The sequence below is a fragment of the Dendropsophus ebraccatus genome, chromosome 3 (assembly GCF_027789765.1).
Source record: "Dendropsophus ebraccatus isolate aDenEbr1 chromosome 3, aDenEbr1.pat, whole genome shotgun sequence".
Lineage (NCBI taxonomy): Eukaryota > Metazoa > Chordata > Amphibia > Anura > Hylidae > Dendropsophus > Dendropsophus ebraccatus.
This window is the reverse complement of record NC_091456.1, coordinates 138609028-138619157: the sequence shown is the minus strand read 5'-3', so window position 1 is coordinate 138619157 and position 10130 is coordinate 138609028. Positions and strand designations below refer to the sequence as shown.

At 42.3% G+C, this 10130-nt stretch overlaps 1 pseudogene; it reads right to left on the bottom strand.

Annotated features, from left to right (window-relative positions):
- Window positions 1–3818: 3818 nt before the first annotated feature.
- On the bottom strand, window positions 3819–4974 carry LOC138786546 (uncharacterized; annotated as a pseudogene).
- Between the last annotated feature and the right edge of the window lie 5156 nt (window positions 4975–10130).

The window sequence follows — 10130 nt, the reverse complement described above, 5'->3', positions numbered from 1 at the left end:
CTCTGTATAATTACCCCGATCTCTCCCCCGGCCCCCCTCCTTCCTGTGTATACAGTCCTATTCAAAGATCGCTCAGCCCCCGGTGTAACTGCTGCCTGCGCTGGCCCCGATCTCCGCACCTGTACTCAGCTGACAGGCGCTGTGTAAGTGAGTGCAGGAGAGATTTCTTCCTTGCTTCGTACACAGCGCCTGTCAGCTGAGTACAGGTGCGGAGATCGGGGCCAGCGCAGGCAGCAGTTACACCGGGGGCTGAGCGATCTTTGAATAGGACTGTATACACAGGAAGGAGGGGGGCCGGGGGAGAGATCGGGGTAATTATACAGAGGGCCGGGGGAGAGATCGGGGTAATTATACAGAGGGCCGGGGGAGAGATCGGGGTAATTATACAGAGGGCCGGGGGAGAGATCGGGGTAATTATACAGAGGGCCGGGGGAGAGATCGGGGTAATTATACAGAGGGCCGGGGGAGAGATCGGGGTAATTATACAGAGGGCCGGGGGAGAGATCGGGGTAATTATACAGAGGGCCGGGGGAGAGATCGGGGTAATTATACAGAGGGCCGGGGGAGAGATCGGGGTAATTATACAGAGGGCCGGGGGAGAGATCGGGGTAATTATACAGAGGGCCGGGGGAGAGATCGGGGGAATTATACAGAGGGCCGGGGGAGAGATCGGGGTGATAATACATGAAGGAGGGGGGCCGGGGACATCAGCACCCGGCTAACTTGGTACAGCAGGGACACAGAGCACTGAACCCTGATTGGCTACACGCTACCAAGCCAGTCAGGGTTTAGTGCTCTGTTGCTAATAGGAGAGCCGACGCCGGCCCGCTATGGTGACGTCACCGAACCGGAAGAAGAGGATCCGCGAGTTGCAGCCCGGACCATCACGTGACCGGACCGGAGATCTCCTTGGGGGGCCAAAAACGGACAGGTAAGTATATTAGGAAAGGGTTAACCTTGGTTAACCCTTTCCATTGCTAATTTATGGATTTTCCCTGGAATACCCCTTTAACAAATCTGTCAGTATACTGGAAGTGTACATGATTAATAAGACTATGTGAACATTGTGTAAAAATCACAGCATTGTTGCGATTGCAAAAATCAGCCATAATTTGTTTATCGTTGGCAAAGCCTTTTATGTAGTGCCATCCAAACCAATAATAAGTATAAGCTAATTGAGAATTGGGTTGGTCCACCAGGGTAATAGTGTGCAATCTTCAGATGCGGAACGTTGCTAGCACCACACATGCAAAATTTTCCTAGCCGTTGCTGCAGTACCTTCCATATAGATATTACCGGAGATCCGTCCCACTAGACATCAGGGATGTGTTTATCTAAGCATCTAAGTGCAGCTGTCAGGTTTGACAGCTGCACTTAGAGGCTTAATTAGCCGTCGCGGCAACGGGACCCGCGCCAGCTAATAGAGGCACTGCCCGGCTGCACATGTCAGCCGGGATCAGTGCCGTTCAGAACACCCCCCGCGGCACCATGACGTATCAGATACGTCATGGGTCGCTAAGGGGTTAATTATGCTATTATTTCAAAAATTTTACTAATTTCAAAAAAAAAAATACTACCACCTCAAAGAAATTTATACAAAGACTGCTCACAGAGATACAGGAAACTGAGTAAAAAAAAAAAAAAAAAGACTATGGGCAATGAATCTTCTAAAAATAGGGCCTATCTAGGAATGGCAGGGCAACATAGCTTACATTTGATTGTGGCCCCCTACCACTTCCCCCTCTACCCTCCAGTTCCCCCCTCCCCCACCTCAACCAACCATTACAACGGAATTGCAACAAGCTCGCCATCAGTGCGGTAGCGCTTAATCATTACACAGCATTTATATAAAGTCACTTACAGGGAAGGTATTATCAAAATGTACTTTTTATTTTTGTTAAAAACGTATGCATTAATGCTCATAACTTATCAGAAAACTAAATAACCCTCTGTGTACACAGCAAATGAACTGTCTATAGTGCATTACTCCATATACATATTTCCATGAGCAGCTCCTATAGGATGTTCCCCCCCCTCTAGGTAATCCTTTGTGCATCCTTTTTAACATGGATAAGGAATCTTAGGTCTTCTGCTTATGCAAAACTTGAATTTTCATCTTGTGTAGACAGTCAATCCTACAGATGTTGTATTGCACTAGATGGAGACACAAGCTTCCCTAGCCATGCTCGATAGTTTATGATCCCCTCTGTGTAATCCGCATACATTAACTATCTCTGTATTGTGCATTTCGCCTATAAGGCTGGGTTCACACTGCGTTTTTAGCATCCGTTTAATTGATCCGTTTGTTTTAAGGGACAAAAAAAATAGTGTCAGCAACGTTTTTGTGTCCGTAAAAAAAAACGGATCCATTTTGATCCTTTTTTTTATAATGGAAGTCAAGGGAAAAACGGATGCACACAAATCTATCCGTTTTTGCAATCCGTTTTTTTTTTTTTCAAAAAACAGATGAAAAAAAAAAAACCTGATTGCAACAACGCAGTGTGAACCCAGCCTTACCTGCAGTTTTGAGATTGCCCATTCCCCTATACATAAATTGTTATTATGCAGACCCCCATATAGCCATCAATATTGGACGTCCCCATCACCCATATAGCCACCAGTATTGTGTATCCCCATACCCAATAAAGCCCCCAGTCGTACCAATTGCCCCACATAGGCACAAGTATTTTGAATCCCTCCATATAGATAGGCATATTGTGCTAATCCCCCTATGTAGCCCCATTATTGTGTATAGGCCCCCAATTTGGCAGCAGATATAACCTACAAGTTAAATTTTGCATGGAAAAAAAAAAAATCACTCTGCCCGATGAGCAGCTCTCTGATGATAAGTGTGTGCGTAATCTCTGAGATAAGTGTGTGCCACAGAGGCGGGGTATTTTTGTACTGACAACACAAAGTTTAACTTTCGGGCGTAGCGGCACACAGTGCTAATTGTGGAGGCTATGGGGAAAAACTCCATACAACTGGTAATCGTGCGGGACACTCCGGATGTTGCAGTGGGACAGTTTGGGTGGGCAAAGACCATGGGCCCCATGATCTGAGGAGCCACATAGCAGCCTGAATAGCTGCTGCAGGGGAGTTCTGGCCCTGTTAGAAACAAAAACATGTTGCTATGGACCTTAAAAATGGCATAAGTAAAACTACTTCTATTAGTTTTAAAATACACATAAAAAAAACGCATTTACCTTTCTGTCCACGCCGTATATCCCGCCTTATCTGACGCAGTTTGTCTGGCTTCTTTTAACTTGAGGTCTGAACACTTTTTCTGCAGTTGGTCCTTACTGCGGCGAATTCTGAACTTATGTTGTAATAAGCGAATTATGCGCCTAATTATTCGCAACTTCCTAGCATTCGGATGTTTGTATGATGCCCGCACCATATCATAATCGTTGGAGTCCATCATAAACACCAGATGCTCTAACTCATTGTGCCCCGAGGTGCCCCAAGGTGAGGCACGTCTTCGCTCCTCCGATGTCATTGTGGCAATGGCGTCCGGAAGTCCAACCCCCTCTTATTACTTCGTAACGTATTTGCGTAACAAACCACGCCCCCACGTTGCGTCCATAGGCTACCAGTATACGGGTAGGGGGATTTTCGAACGAACAGGTGAAAAAAACTACTTCCGCCTTCGGTACCGGAAGTTCTAGATAGTGACGCAGTTTTAATTCATGTAAATATTTTGTTCACATAAACGAAAAAATTAAATCAATTTAACGAATATAATCATTCGCAAATTAAAAAAAAAAAAACAATTTAAAAGAACCAAATTAATTTAAAACAAAAAAAAAAAAAAAACACTACAGTACACCCCGCTGCCAGGCCACAGCTCCAACCCCATTAAAGTAGGCAGAATACTGCTCCCGACAAATTGTAGCTTCTGGTGGTGGGCGACCACGGCTTGCCAGACGCTGCATGGCCTCAACACCACTATGCCACTCTCCTAGGGTTACTTCAAGAGTCTCAAGATTCTCGGAATCAATTAAGGATGGTGGGCTATAAGCTGTTGAGTCATTTTTACGTAAAAATTAATGCAAAACACGTTAGGACTACATGATCAATTTTCCACGGCAACAAATTAATAGCTGAATGGAATACACGAAATCGATTTGACATTATTCCAAACGTGTTCTCAACTACTCGTCTAGCTCTAGACAACCTGTAGTTAAAAATTTTGCGGTCATCCGTTAACAAACGCTGAGGAAAGGGCTTTAGTAAATGCTGTGACAACGGAAAAGCCTCATCGGCAACAAACACAAAATTTTAATTTCCAACTGTCCTACTGTTATCAGGCAGCCGCAGACCACCACTCTTCATCAATTGTGCAAACCTAGTACGGTCAAAAACTCCTCCGTCAGAAACTCGTCCATTCTTCCCCACATCTACCATTAAAAACTCATAATTTGCAGAAACAATAGCCATAAAAATTATACTGAAATATCCTTTGTAATTATAAAAAAAATCCACTTTTTGCAGGCTGCGTAATCCTCACATGCTTTCCATCCAAAGCACCCCCACAATTTGCAATGTGTTCCCAATCCTCTTGCGACTGTGGAAACTAAAATAGGGGGACAAAGAAAAAAAAACCCATAAGTTTGGATATGAACAGGGCCCCAATTTTTTATCAACACATTCCAACAACCACAACATACCTTCAATTAGTCCTTCTGGAGAGCAGCAACAATTGCCTGACAAGTCTCAGGGATTATTTCTTTCTGCCAGCACCGATATAGCGGTAGTAAACTTCAGATCCTGGAGAGACCGTCCAGTGGCCAAATAGCGTAACGTAGCAGTTAATCTCCGCTCAGCAGGTATGGCATCACGCATAACTGTATTTTGCCGTGAGATTAACGGCTTCACTGCATTTAACAAATACACAAAAGAGTCTTCCGACATTCTCAAGTAATTATGAAAATCATCTGGCCAGTTCCCTCGAATCTCTGATATAAGACCAGCGTGTGAATAAGTGTCACGTTTCTGAAGCCAGGCTTTACGCCAAAGTCTTCGTTTTACCTTTGGCTCCAAATCCTCTTTGGTCTCAATAACATACTGCAACATTTCCTACACAAAACGTCTTCTCTGCTGCAAAGTCATGATGACCACTACCTACAAGGCAATACACCAACAAAGCAGACAGCACACCTGCTTTCAAGGGGTAGGTGTGCTCTAAACTCGGCCACACCTTTAAGAACACATATTAGTTAGGGTGCCTTCCAAGTTTCAAAAAGAAAAAAAAAAATTTGACTGGTGTGAATGTACATCCAACCAGCCTAAACGATCAAGAAACTACCACTATAACGATTTTTTCCAACGATTTCTCACGTCATGTGAACAACAATCTTTCAACAATCAAAATCGTTCGAATAGTGGTGGCTGAAGAAGTTGGATGCATCCCTAGGGAGTCCGTAAAAACATTTATTTAGTCTAAGGGCCCGTTCACGCTATGGAATCGGCGCTGAAATTTCGCACGGAACCCTGCCTGCTATCTGTTCGAATGGAAGGGTTCGCGCGCCTCCACTCTCCACTCAAAAAATTTACATGTCCGTAGTGTGAATGGGCCCTAAGGCTATGGTAAAAAAATGAGAAGAAATTACACATTCTTTTTAAAATAGCAACAGTTATTACCGAAATTAAATTTAAGTAATTGAAGTCAATGGAATGACAGCAACCCATAACACACAGTGTATTAAATAATAGACGCTGTTTGCGCAGATTTCAAAATAATGACCATAACAATTATTCATGGTCATTATTTTGCAAACAATAGACGTTATTTTAAGTTGTGCACACACTTTTTTTTTTACTGTTTTTACTTCTAAATTAAACTGACCTTCAAAAAAGAAGACGAAAACGCGAAATGAAGGCCTATATACTTTGCCTAAACAGTGTGCAGGGCTCCTATTCTAAAGTTTTGCCATGGTACAAAAGTGTCTGGTCGGAATGTCTCCTGACAGGGATCTTGGCCAAACACATGGGGTAGTGCTCCTGAACAGTACATAGAGTGGTAGTTTGCCGCGACAGGCCGGCCTGATGCTGTAGGAGCACACTGGACCACAGAGAAGCAGAAGAGGAGTCGGCAGGCAAAATGCTTAGGTAAAGTAGTTAGGTACTTAGTAGTTAGTAGTTAGTAGTAGTAGTACTAGTTAGGTTGGGGCTGTATGTATATTGGTAACAATGTTACTGCAGCCCTTGTGTAACGATAATGGTGGCGTGAAATAAGCTCAGCAAACAATTGCTTAAGTAGGAGATCAGTACACTGTTGTCGTACACCATGGGCCCCTGGAAGACCAATGCAATTCTCATTTAAAACCAGAAAAAAATTTATAGAAAAAAAAAGGGTCTCTTAAGGATCACCATTAGGGAACCAACACACACACCATATACGCAGTGTATTGACTGATGCTATACAGAGGACATACACAGCAGATACATAGAAGACTATATGTGAACACAGGAACAGCATCAAATTGGCACCATAGAATCAGCTGCAGCTCTGCAGGATAACTGCAGCGCATACAGTGTGTGAATTTCTAGCCCTCATTCAGGGTACTGTACAGTAATCGTTTGGTGATTTTCTGATATTTCCAAAATACCTACGCACATTATTACAATTATGAGCACTCCATGGCTGTATACATTTTTAAAAAAAAAAAACAATATGTTAGTGGCTATCAAAAGTAGCCACACCTAAATTATTCAAATAACCAATGTGTAGGTTTTCAACCTAAATTGACATTATCAATCCTTCTCTTTGGTTAATCCTTCGTTATTTCACACGGGCTGGCTTGGAAATTATGCAGTAAAGTTAGTTGTGGAAATACATTATAGGTACATAAATATATTGCCATCAGTTATTAATTTCAAACACACAATAAGCCCATGTTAATTAAATTTAAAGCACAGCTAATGGTTCCCGCCGATGGCAAATATGTTGAACTTTAACTCTAACAGGAAAACATAAGCATTGCCATTGCTATCACACTTACAGAAAAAACCATATATTAAAATAAAATAGCATACATTGACATATAGAGATATGTGATCTTTCGTTTACTATGTTGTATTGTCAGACTATAAAAATCCACACTGTTTTAATTGAAATACCACTGAGACAGTGTTTAGGGCCACAGTTGACTCGTGGTTATTGCCATGGATACCGTTACCGTTTGTGTGAGTTAGGTGCATTTGAATCATTATCTTGTCCCGTCAGCTGTGAACTTGACTGTTGTGTCTGTCGTGGTCCTCTTTAGGAGTACACATTGTTGTTAAATTTTATAAACCCATTATATTTTATATTATATAATATACATTATATTTTGACAGTGTAAAATATGGTGACATGGTAAAGACTATATGACAATAATGCTAAGATTGTTAGCCATAGCTTATTACATAATTCATGAAATTGATGAAGTAAAATTTATTTGGGACGAAAAGGTTAGATATGTGGAGGTCAAAAATTAGCCAAGAAACTGGGAAAATTTTAAAAACTCTAAAAATAAAGTATATTGACAGATAATAGTTCCATAACCTGGATATCTCAAATTACTTTGGCCACCGTTAACATGTGTAACTAAAAATTTTTTTTCATGTATAGGATGCATTAGTATCTTTAATATTTTATATTCTGATATGTTATGATATGGGACATTATATTTGCTGTAGTGTTTGTTATGCTTTTTTACTAAACATTTTCTCAAAATTCCCATGTTGGACAAAATTACATGATCTAATGCATGCCCCCCCACCGACAAATCAGATTTGTCTTTCTTTCTACAAAGCATATTTTATAATCAAAATTTAAAACTTTTTATTTTGAAAAAACAGTACATTCTGAAGTGACCAAGGCATGAACAGATACATGACATGAATTATGGCCATTGTAGCATTAATTCAAGTTTCCCTTAACCCCTTGCCGTATAAGGACGTACCGGCACGTCCAAATCTGCAGCCCGTTCCTACAGATGGACGTGCCGGTACGTCCTCGGGATGACAGGGGCGCAGGAGCTGAACTCCTGTCATCCCCGGCGGGGCCCGGCTGTCAGTGATAGCTGGGCACCCGCCGCAACTGCCGAGATCCGGGCCGTGCCCGGATCCCAGCAATTAACCCCTTAGTGACTGCCGATACGGCGATCACTAATGGGCCGGCGCTGCAGTTCCTTTCATCTCCCCCCACTGTGAATCCACGGTGGGGGGAGATGAAATAAAGTCAATCAGACCCCAGATCAGCCCCCCCCTAGTAGGCTGGTCACTAACCCTCTCCCTCCCCCGGCGGCCATCAGATCCAAGATGGCCTCCGCCATCGCTGTGAACAGACTTATGTCTGTTCACAGCGATGGAAAATAAATAATCAAAGCCCTATGCTCTCCGCCACCAGAGGTAGCGGAGAGCATGAGGCAGTGATCGGGGACCCCCCTGTGGGGTCCCGGTACAAGCGATCAGCGGTATATACTATATACCGCTGATCGCTTGTGCCATGTGCAGGGATGCACTTTTTATCCCGTCACCATAAATGATTGGTGACAGGGGATTAAAAGTGTTAGTCTCTGTCCCCCAAGTCCCCCAGACTGTCCGTAACCACCCCGCATTACCAGTAATCTAATTTTTTTATTGTATTTTAGTAACTGCGGGGGGGGGGGGGGGTTATTCTGCTGACACTACAGAGGCGCTGCAAATGCACCTGGTGCTCAGAAAATTCTTCAGATAAATCATGCACTGAAAATGCTAATTGGTGCTCCCTTCTTCTGAGCCCTCCTGTGTGCCCATACAGTGGTTTATACCCACATTTGGGGTACCGTTCTACTCAGGAGAACCTGCATTACAGATTTTGGGGTGAATTTTCTCTCCTGTTCCTTGTGAAATTGAGAAACTTCATACTAAAGGAACATATTATTGGAAAAATTTGAGTTTTTCCTTTTTACTGGCCAATTTTGAATACTTTTCTCTAATACTTGTGGGGTCAAAAATGATAACCACACTGCAAAATGAATTCTTTGAGGGGTGCACTATCCAAAATGGGGTGACTTATGGCGAGATTTTACTCCGCTAGCACTACAGGGGCGCTGCAAACGCACCTGGTGCTCAGAAACTTCTTCGGCAAAATCTGCATTGAAAAAGCTAATTGGCGCTCCTTTCCTTCTGAGCCCCCCTGTGTGCCCATGCAGTGGTTTATGCCCACATATGGGGTACCGTTCTACTCAGGAGAATCTGCATTACAGATTGTGGGGTGAATTTTCTCTCCTGTTCCTCGTGAAATTGAGAAATTTCAAACTAAAGGAACATATTATTGGGAAAATTCGAGTTTTTCATTTTTACTGTCTACTTTTGAATACCTTCCTCTAATACCTGTGGGGTCAAAAATTGCTCACCACACCCTAAAATGAATTCTTTGAGGGGTGTACTTTCCAAAATGGGGTGACTTATGGGGGTTTCTCTCTCTGCTGACACTACAGTGGCACTGCAAACGCACCTGGCGCTCAGAAACCTCTTTAGCAAAATATGCATTGAAAATGCTAATAAGCGCTCCTTCCCTTCTGACCCCCGCTGTTTGCCCATACAGTGGTTTACGCCCACATATGGGGTACCGTTGTACTCAAGAGAACCTGCATTACAAATTTTGGGGTGCTTTTTGTCTCATATTCCTTTTGAAAATGAGAAACTTTAATCTAAACGTATATATTATTGGAAAATTTTAATTTTCAATTTTTTTACTGCCTAATTGTGAATACTTTTCTCCAGCCCCTGTAGGGTTAAAATGCTCATTATACCCCTAGATTAATTCTTTAAGGTGTGTAGTTTCCAAAATGGGGTCACTTATGGGGGTTTTCAGGATACCAGACTTCTAAATCCATTTAAAAAAAGAACTGGTCCCTAAAAAAATCAGTTTCACGAAAATGTGATAATTTGCTGATAAATTTCTAAGCCCCATAACACCCTAAAAAAGTAAAATATGTTTACCAAATTATGCCAGAATAAAGAAGACATATTGGTAATGTGACTTAGTAACTAATTTATGTGCTACGACTTTCTTTTTTTAGAAGCAGAGAATTTCAAAGTTCATAAAATGCAAATTTTTTAAATTTTTCATGATATTTTGATGTTTTTCACAAAAA